Source organism: Tasmannia lanceolata, unplaced genomic scaffold (assembly GCF_043159265.1).
Source record: "Tasmannia lanceolata isolate RefF3 unplaced genomic scaffold, GAP_Taslan_0.1 ptg000037l, whole genome shotgun sequence".
NCBI lineage: Eukaryota > Viridiplantae > Streptophyta > Magnoliopsida > Canellales > Winteraceae > Tasmannia > Tasmannia lanceolata.
Window position 1 is genome coordinate 2,652,041 of NW_027518714.1, and position 11,092 is coordinate 2,663,132.

Consider the following 11,092-nt stretch of genomic DNA (forward strand, 5'->3'; position numbering starts at 1 on the left):
TGAATCCAAGCCTACCTAGAAAAGTCCTTCTGGTGAACAAGCAGAGGTTCAAAGTCAAGAAGAAAAAGAGACGGAGTCTGAAGACCCGCTAGGCTGAAAACCCGAGAGGGCGGTCTAGGCAAAATTTAGGGTCATTCACCCGCTAAGTTGACAACTGAAAAGTCAGCTTAGGCAAAAGTTAGGGTATCAAGCCCGCTGGATTGAAAACCCGAAAGGGCGAACCAGGCAAAAGTTAGGGCAAGCGGTCCGTCAGATTGAAAACCTGAAAAGGCAATCTGGTCAATGGCAATGACTTCCAACGAAAAAGCGAATCATCGAGATGGAGAAACAGTCTTCAACCAGGGCAAAATCTCGGAGTCCAAGTAGTGCCAGCAAGATTACTTTAACATTCCTCTAAACTAGGGGCATTGAAACCGAGCAATTCGAAAGGGATAATAACCATGACGGAAACACCGAAAGAGGAGAGTAGTGCCTCTTGACATGGTCTTCGAAATACTCTAAGAGTGGCTAAGCCATACCCTTGAAAAATAACACATCAGATCCAAGAGTGAGTCGAAAGCGAGTCGAGTCCTTAAAGCAAAAAGAGTCTTCTTTGATTGAGTCCTTGGAAATCTGTTCCTCCATATTTGTGTTCCCTCTCCTTGCAAAGTCCAAACTGTCGGGTGCTGGAAGAATGGGAGCGTGTCCTCCAAAATGCAAAGAAAATTCAGAGTAAATCCTGGTTTAGGTATCAGAAGGGGCGAGAGACATCTTATTCAAACCTACCAGAGACCTTAAGCCTCCAAAAGTGAGCAATGCAAAAAAAAGGGATTCTCAGACCCAGCCATCATGGTGATTGTCCTACTCTCTCCATACAAAAAAAAACTGTGCAACCTCAAGCCTTCATGAAATGAAACATCTTTTCTTCAACCATCATTGTCCTGCCTCCTTAAAACTCCTGTCATGGAAACACAATATACTAGGGGCATCTTTTATGACTCGCGTCATAAAAGATGTCAAGCACACAAAGGCAATCAGTAATAAGGCCTCCAGCAAGTTAAGATAAGAGGGGTACGAGCACATCTCAAGCCAAACCTCTAAACTCCTCAGTTGATTCCACTCTTCAGAAGAGTCAATTCTCCAAGAAAATCAGTTTCCCTAGCGAAGTCTAGAATTTGCTCACGCAGCCTTCAATCTCCAGCAAAATTCAGTTCTCTCAGAAGAAATGATCAATACTCAGAACCTCAGCAGATCATGTGAGTCTGGTCCTCAGCAAAGAACTCGCAATCCCATTTTCTCGGCAAGAGACAAAGCAATTTTCAAATGAATCAATCTGAATCAATAAATCAATCAATCAAAATCAAAAGAAATATCCATCCCTTCTGTGTAAGACCCCTGAGGCATCCCATCCGTGTAAGACCCCTGAGGCATCCCATCTGTGTAAGACCCCTGAGGCATCATCTGTGTAAGACCCCTGAGGCATCCCATCCGTGTAAGACCCCTGAGGCATCCCATCTGTGTAAGACCCCTGAGGCATCATCTGTGTAAGACCCCTGAGGCATCCTATCCGTGTAAGACCCCTGAGGCATCCCATCTGTGTAAGACCCCTGAGGCATCATCTATGTAAGACCCCTGAGGCATCCTATCTGTGTAAGACCCCTGAGGCATCCCATCTGTGTAAGACCCCTGAGGCATCATCCGTGTAAGTCTCCCTGAGAGCACCTCACTAAAGTCTCCCTGAGAGCACCCAACCAAAGTCTCCCTGAGAGCACCCGCACTAAAGTCTCCCTGAGAGCACCTCACCAAAGTCTCCCTGAGAGCTCCTCACTAAAGTCTCCCTGAGAGCACCCACCCAAAGTCTCCCTGAGAGCATTCAACCAAAGTCTCCCTGAGAGCACCTCACTAAAGTCTCCCTGAGAGCACCCGCACTAAAGTCTCCCTGAGAGCACCTCACCAAAGTCTCCCTGAGAGCACCTCACTAAAGTCTCCCTGAGAGCACCCACCCAAAGTCTCCCTGAGAGCACCCCACCAAAGTCTCCCTGAGAGCACCTCACTAAAGTCTCCCTGAGAGCACCCAACCAAAGTCTCCCTGAGAGCACCCAACTAAAGTCTCCCTGAGAGCACCCAACCAAAGTCTCCCTGAGAGCACCCAACCAAAGTCTCCCTGAGAGCACCCAACTAAAGTCTCCCTGAGAGCACCGCACTAAAGTCTCCCTGAGAGCATCCAACCAAAGTCTCCCTGAGAGCACCTCACTAAAGTCTCCCTGAGAGCACCCAACCAAAGTCTCCCTGAGAGCACCTCACTAAAGTCTCCCTGAGAGCACCTCACTAAAGTCTCCCTGAGAGCACCTCACCAAAGTCTCCCTGAGAGCACCCAACCAAAGTCTCCCTGAGAGCACCCAACCAAAGTCTCCCTGAGAGCACCTCACTAAAGTCTCCCTTAGAGCACCCATTCCGCTGTTGTCAATCTGTCAAGATGCTGTCTTTTCAGATCCCGATTCAGGTTTGATCATGATGCTGTCTAATCATTCCGCTGTGTTCATCTGTCAAGATGCTGTCTTTTCAGATCCCGATTCAGGTTTGATCATGATGCTGTCTAATCATTCCGCTATATTCATCTGTCAAGATGCTGTCTTCTCAGATCCCGATTCAGGTTTGATCATGATGCTGTCTAATCATTCCGCTATGTTCATCTGTCAAGATGCTGTCTTCTCAGATCCCAATTTCGGTTTGATCATGATGCTGTCTAATCATTCCGCTGTGTTCATCTGTCAAGATCCTGTCTTCTCAGATCCCAATTTAGGTTTGATCATGATGCTGTCTAATCATTCCGCTGTGTTCATCTGTCAAGATGCTGTCTTCTCAGATCCCAATTTAGGTTTGATCATGATGCTGTCTAATCATTCCGCTATATTCATCTGTCAAGATGCTGTCTTCTCAAATCCCAATTCAGGTTTGATCATGATAACTGTCTAATCATTCCGCAACGTTCGTCTGTCAAGATGCTGTCTTCTCAGATCTCAATCCCGGTTTGATCATGATAACTGTCTAATCATTCCGCTTCGTTCATCTGTCAAGATGCTGTCTTCTCAGATCTCAGGTTTGATCATGATAACTGTCTAATCATTCCGCAACGTTCGTCTGTCAAGATGCTGTCTTCTCATATCTCAATCCCGGTTTGATCATGATAACTGTCTAATCATTCCGCTTCGTTCATCTGTCAAGATGCTGTCTTCTCAGATCCCAGGTTTGATCATGATAACTGTCTAATCATTCCGCTTCGATCATGATAACTGTCTAATCATTCCGCTTCGATCATCTGTCAAGATGCTGTCTTCTCAGATCCCAATTCAGGTTTGATCATGATAACTGTCTAATCATTCCGCAACGTTCGTCTGTCAAGATGCTGTCTTCTCAGATCTCAATCCCGGTTTGATCATGATAACTGTCTAATCATTCCGCTTCGTTCATCTGTCAAGATGCTGTCTTCTCAGATCCCAGGTTTGATCATGATAACTGTCTAATCATTCCGCTTCGTTCATCTGTCAAGATGCTGTCTTCTCAGATCCCAATTCAGGTTTGATCATGATAACTGTCTAATCATTCCGCAACGTTCGTCTGTCAAGATGCTGTCTTCTCAGATCTCAATCCCGGTTTGATCATGATAACTGTCTAATCATTCCGCTTCGTTCATCTGTCAAGATGCTGTCTTCTCAGATCCCAGGTTTGATCATGATAACTGTCTAATTATTCCGCTTCGTTCATCTGTCAAGATGCTGTCTTCTCAGATCCCAATTCAGGTTTGATCATGATAACTGTCTAATCATTCCGCAACGTTCGTCTGTCAAGATGCTGTCTTCTCAGATCTCAATCCAGGTTTGATCATGATAACTGTCTAATCATTCCGCTTCGTTCATCTGTCGAGATGCTGTCTTCTCAGATCCCAGGTTTGATCATGATAACTGTCTAATCATTCCGCAACGTTCGTCTGTCAAGATGCTGTCTTCTCAAAATCTCAATCCAGGTTTGATCATGATGCTGTCTAATCATTCCGCTGTGTTCATCTGTTAAGATGCTGTCTTCTCAGATCCCAATTCAGGAATGATCAAGATGCTGTCTAATCATTTCGCTTGTCCCAGATCCAAATTTAGGTTTGATCATGATATTGTCTAATCATTCCGCTTTACAATCTCCAAATCCCTGAATGGCTTAAATAGATGCTGTCTAATCATTCCATTCTGCATTGTGTGAGAGTCTGTCTCATTACCACTTGAGAGTCCATCTCAGTTTTCTTTTCGAGATTCTGTCTCGTCAATTCATCTTATCATTCCTTCTCGATGAGAATGTGTCTCGTCGATCCATCTCGCCACCCTTTTGCATCCCTTCTGTTCGAAATCTTGGGCCAGTCAAAATGTGTTGTCTGTTCAGCTTTGACATTCGCGCGACAAGCGCGCTCTGCCAAAGAGGGGCATCTGTAGACACCCCATTTTGACCGTGCCCTAAACCCTTCCAGTTTTGCAAAAATCCCCATCAAATCAATGAGTTAGGGTCCCAAACTTAACCCTAGGCTAGCTTTGGGTCCCAGCTAGGTCCCCGCAAAATTTCGTCGAAATCCGATCGCGTTTGCCTAGCAAACGAGCTAAGACGGTGCTGTAGTGTAAATGCGCAGAAGGGGGGTGATTTATCCTGGGTGGGGCCGAACCTGGACCGAATGGGACAAAGGTTACGGGCGCGCCTTATCATTTTTGTGCGCCCATCAAATGGGGGTGCGGATATCAACAGGTTATTTTAACCTATATAAAAAAAATCAAAAACGAAAGGGGGGAGCTCATTGGTAAAAGACAAAAAAAGATAGAGAGAGAGAGCTTCTCCTCCGGCAACGGTGCCGGAGCTCCGATCGGATCGGCCACCACCTCATCTTTGCCTCCATCCTATTTCTGCAACCCAACTCCTCCGACCACATCCCACCGGAGCCGCCCATATTTTCCCTCATCACCACCTCCGATCGAGCTTTCACCCAATCACAACCACCAACAGCCACCACCTCCATTGATTCCGGCAAGCTTGCCGGAATCCGATCACCACCGTCGAACCATCTCCACCTTCTCCTTCATTTTCCCCTTTTCTCCTCTGCAAAACCCAAACCACCACTATTCGGCCATTTCCAGCCCTACCACCATCTCCTCCACCCCACTTCCAACTTCTTCTTCTTCATTTTATTTTATTATTTTATTTATTTTTAAAAAAAGAAAAGAAAAAAAAAGAAGGAGAGATCTGCAGAGAGAAAAGAGAGAGAGAGAGAAGGATCTTCTTCTCCGACAGAAATTTCGTCGGAGTCCGATCATCACCACCTCCGACCGGCTGTGCCGGAATCCGGCCCCAACTCCGGCCACCCTTACGCTCAGGTATTTTCATTTTTTATGTTTATTTATTTATTTATTTTTAATTTTTTTTTTGTCGTTTCATCATTGCATGTTTGACTGTTCATTGATTATTAATATTAAATTATCGAGAATAGTAACAGCTGTTTGAATAGTAATAGGATTAAATTTTTATTTTCGTGAATAGTAAAGGTTGCGTGAACAGTACCAGGTCGATTAATATTATTAAATCATTATTTTCGTCGATTAATATTATTAAATTATTAATTTTGTCGATGATTAATTATTGTTTTTTTTGACCGTAATGATTATTTTATTTAAATTATTATTTTTGTCGGTTATTAATATTATTAAATTATTAATTTTTTTGACCGCGATGATTACTATTAATTAAGTATTATTATTTTTCTTTCGGTGGAATATTTAATTGTTATTTCGTTTCCAATTACCGATGTGGGACCCGTTTGTGTGGGGCCCGCTGATGTGGGACCCGCTGTGTGGAGCCCGCCGATGTGGGGCCCGCTGATGTGGGGCCCGCCGATGTGGGACCCGTTTGTGTGGGGCCCGCCGATGTATGAATAGTACTTGGTAGGTCCTACTGTGAATAGTACTTTTGAATAGTACTTTTGAATAGTACTTTTGAATAGTACTTTTGAATAGTACTTTTGAATAGTACTTTTGAATAGTACTTTTGAATAGTACTTTTGAATAGTAGCTTTGAATAGTAGCTTTGAATAGTAGCTTTGAATAGTAGTTGTGAATAGTAATCTTGTATAGTAATTATAAATAGTAATTATAACAGTCTTCAGCACAGGAGTCAGTCCTTCAGTCAGTCCAGGAGTTTTTCCTATCATCATAGGGGTTAGGATTCTGTCCATCCTCTCATCAAGTCGTGATCTTTACCCGCTCCTGCAAGGTATAGGATGCTGTCCAACCCTTGCCGAGTTATTTTCCTGTTCGTTCCCCCGCAAAGCATAGGATGCTATCCAACCTTTGCGGGATTCCAGAAGTCTCCCTACCCGTATGATGATAGGATTTTATTCTCTGGTGTCAAAAAACAATAAAAACATTTCAAAAATACTTGAAAACAACAAAAACATTCCAAAAAACACTTGAAAATTCAAAAACATCTCAAAAACAATTCAAAATCCAAAAACATAATCAAAATCAAAAATCTCAAAAAATCTTGAGTCATGTGCAGAGTAGTTAGGAATTCGGTCCGAACTACGGATGGCTTGATCCCTAGCTGAGGGGTACGTAGGCAGCTCAGGCGTGCTGCTGGCACCCTGAGTTCAGTCACCATTTTTAGACACCTTTTTGTAAATATTTCTCACAACTTTCACAATTTTCACAACTTCAAAAAAATTCCAAAAAAAATACAAAAAACTTCAAAACCTTTTCAAAAAAAGATCTTCCCCTAGAGTTAGGAGTCTGTCCTAGATATTTAGGGTGTTTTAGAGTTAGGAGTCGGTCCTGATTTGTATTGATATGGTGTGTCCTGTCGTGTGAGTGTCCCTAGAGTTAGGAGGCCTCAAGTCGATCGGTTAGACATTTAGTCGAACCGATGGCTAGACTAGGAAGCATATAGTCAACCCATGGTTTTCCTTAGAATGCACAGCCTAGATACACATAGGATGTAGGGCCCACCTGCATTAGCTTAAGGCTAATCAACTTGCATTAGTTAGGACATATAGAGAGTCCTAAAAATTACAATCCACTTGAATTTAAGCAATCGCACAAAAAGCTTTAAAAACTAGTCGAGTCTAGTTGATCGAGTCTAGGATAGCGGTCCTAGAGGTTTAGGCATTGTGGTTTAGCATAGGACACCGAACTACGTTGGCTCTGATTCTTCCCGAGGCCGGGATACGTAGTGCAGCTAGGATGAATGGCCATCCTGGTCCGAGTCAAGTATTGCATTAGAGTCTAGGGTTTGTCGTGTCGGGTCGTGTGTCGAGTCGTGTTGTGTTGTGTGTTATGCTGTGTTTTCTTATTTTTATGTACAGATCCTATACCTTTAGCTGTAACATGCATGTGCTTGTCCACCAGAACTTAGACACCAATTAGGCATGGCACTCATAACCTAGCTATTCTTAGGCGACATATCTTTCATTTCTTTTGTGTGTGCTTCTTATTCATCTCCGAGACATGCATGATTAGCTAGACGTTATCTCGGAGATATTCGTTCCCATTTCGCATGATTTTCGCCCAAAACTCTTCAAAATTAATAATAAATGGCATAAGAGACCAGGTGCTAGCACTTGGGCGAATTGGGGGCGCCTAATCCCTTCCCCATTCATCATCAGGCACGAACCCTATTTTATATCTCTGGTTATCCGTTGCAACAGAGCACAACATGGGATCCAGGGCCCACTTCCTTGGATGGCGACTCTTCTTTGTTTAAGGTACGCCTCGAATCTGGGCTAGTCCCCGAATCGAGAGGTATCTCACTTTACATCGCCGCTCATGCTGTGAGGGGCACTCTTTCGAGAGTTCCTTGGTGGGGCTCTCCTTCACGTGGACGATCTAGAGAGACTCGCGCGGGGGCCCGTCCTCCACGCCCGTCCCGGATCTGGTTCCACAGGCTGGCGACTCTGCTGGGGAGTTTTTGAAACATTGCCTAACTCTGTAAAAATGCCATTTTAATTAATTTTGAAGAAATTTGGGTCAAAATCAAGCTAAATGGGAACTTTGTCGTTAGAAATCCAGGGGCACCAAGTAGGTGCGTAATTAAAACAAGGGATTCACACACCGCACATCATACATTGTCATATTCTTTATTTCTTTCATTATTTTTTATTATTGGCCTTAGGGAATAGATATGACGCGTACCAGATGGGAACCGTTGTATCTATTTCCGAGCTATGCGCCGGAGCTGCAGCCGTAGACACTGGGTGTGCTGGTGTTCTACAGCAGCCGATGAGCAATGAACATACTTTGTATAATGCTGGGTGTGCTGGCGTTATACATCAAGGGTATGGTCATAAGCATAGTACCCTGCAGAAATGCCTGGGCCCTACTTTTATTTCATTATATTATGTATATATATATTAGTTTCTCCCTTTAGAACCAAAATTAGGGAACCCTTGCTAGGACACTATATATATGTACTCATATAGGACGAACATGTGCGACCAGCATATGTAAGCCTAGGATAGAAGTCAGCCTACCCATGTAGTGTAGAAGGGTAAGTCACACCGTGGTTACCCGCCGCGTTATCTAGTACACTCACAGACACTTCTGGGTCAAGATTTTCTTGGCTGCGCTAGATTAGACTAGGGTTGGTGCCCCTGGTTAGGATGTATATATATGTATATATTTATTATTAGATTAGGGCTTGCTTCTTAGTTAGGTTTCCTTCTAATCTAATCAATTTTTCCCCATCTATCCATTCTGTGGATTATCATCAGATTCTTGGCTCTTTTAGTCATGATCTGTTTTCCGTAAGCCTGATCATTTGATCGATCCTGATCAGATCACTCCGCATGTCGATTATGAGTCTATCTTGCCATCATCATTACCGGAGTGTGTGTTCTTGCTGAGAGCCCTGCTTTATCTTGACCATGACGGCATACTCTTCATGTTTAGTTGCTGAGACCCTCCTAGTATAGCCGTCATGCTGCCGATTTTCTTTCAGATACCTTGGGTTTGGTCATTATCCTTTAGACTTGCTCACAAACCATGTGCTTACCTTACCACATCTCCTGGTATAGCTGTTATGCTGCCGAATTTTCTCCAAATACCTTGAGTGTGGTCATCATCCTTTTAGGCTTGTTGACAAACCATGTACTTGTCGTACCACATCTTCATGTACAACCGTTAAGCTGTCGGATTTTGATCCAAGGGAAGGATGTGTTGGCGCTACCTTTTGTCTCAACTTGCGCATTACATTGTCATGCGATTAATTCTCATTGAGCCTAGTGTTTGTGGTGTCCATGAAAGGAGTCTTAGTCACTCGTCTGCCATCAACCCCAAAAGAGCTTTCATTTCTAAACTCGCTTGGTCTAGCCAGTCTGCTGTACCTTTTTCCTCTCACATTGCCCAGATGGCCGAGTACACTGAAAATCTCATCTTGACAGAAATGAGAGAGACGATGATGACATTCAAGACCTGATAGACAGGGATCCCCTCATTCTTCTTGAACTCAAGTGCTTCCAAGAACCCTACACCTAACCGTGTTGCACCTCCTACACCCACCATGGGAACCATTTCACCCATTCAACCCTTCATATATCTTACCACCTTTACCTGTACCACCTCTGGGCTGGAAAATGATTGGGAAGAGAAAAGAAAAATATCAGAGCTTGAACTCCTTGAAAATATCATACCAAAGAAAGCCTTGCCATTGTCAGGTGCTAAAGAACAATTTGAGCTGGGTCAACAGAAACCAAAGAGGCCCTCCCTTCTGAGATTCTAACTCTAGGATTACTCTTTCCAATCATTATCGCCATTAATGAAGGCACGTTGTCCTTGAACTTTCAGCGCCAATCCGTTGCCTCCGATAAAGTGTCTCATCTTTGAAATTTGTTTTGAAGTGTGTATACCAACCCTCCTGTCAAAGTTGGTAAGTCTAACCATGTCAGTATCAATTCTAAGTATGTTGTGTTTACCGGTCTCTCTCATTGTGAGCCAATGTCCAATCTTTTGCTGAATTTGATGGAGAGCCTATCGTGGCGCATCAAAAATCATTGTATGTACTTCAAACATTCAATGAAAAGAACATTTGATTCCAGTGTCGTCAATATTCTTGTATATGTTCACTCTTGGATCTAATGTTAATAAACAAATTAAGACACCCTCCTCGAATGAGGATGCCGATGAAATTCTCCTCGAGATTTGAAAGATAATCAAACGAGAGGAAGAGCGTCGAGCAAAGCCACTTGAAGATGAAATTGATACCGTGGATAGTGGTATCGAAATCCGAAACTCGGGAAATGAAGATTGGCAAAATTTTATCTCTCGAAGAGCGCAAAGAATCGATAAACCTATTTAGAGGGTTCAAAGAAGTGTTGCTTGGTCCTATGAGGATAAACCGGAAACATGCCTTGACACTGTTCAACGTGAGTCACCCTCAGCTTCAGACATCGGGTCGAAAAAAAAAATTCAAATGAAGAATACCAAACATCAAATGCAGTGAATGAAAAATTGAGAGAAGACTTTCAGACAACAAAGTCATGAGCATAGAGCATGAACCCCAAAAAGAATACTTGGGCTATACATTGCGATGGAATTTCAAGTTAAAGCATTCCAGGCGTAGGGGCATTCCCCACATCCAAGCAAAAAAATAAAAATCAGAATGAACAAAGAAAAATAAGATAGAATCCAGAGAAGAAAGGAGAAGGGAGCATGCCCCACGTCAACTCCTCAAGAACGTCAGAATCGCAGGAAGCAGAGTCGATAAATGGATTGAAAATTTCAAAATCATCTTCAGCATTCATAGAAGACCCAGAGCCGTAGAATCCCGAATATCAGTGCGAGATCCCAAAGAAAAAGTGGGAATTCAATCAGTCTAGCTTGCGCAGTACAGATGAAGTCTTGCCAGGAAATGCCGCCAGACTCCTAAAAAAAAAAGAGAGAAAAAAAAGTTCAAAGCCATTGAACCTTAGCCATTCAAAAAGCTTGTATGCCAAAACACCAGAAGGCCATCCTTGGACGCCTGAGCCTTAAATGCCAAAATCCCAAGTTTTTTTTTAAAAAAAAAAAAATCCTTTTGCAAACACCTTTGAGCCTCAACA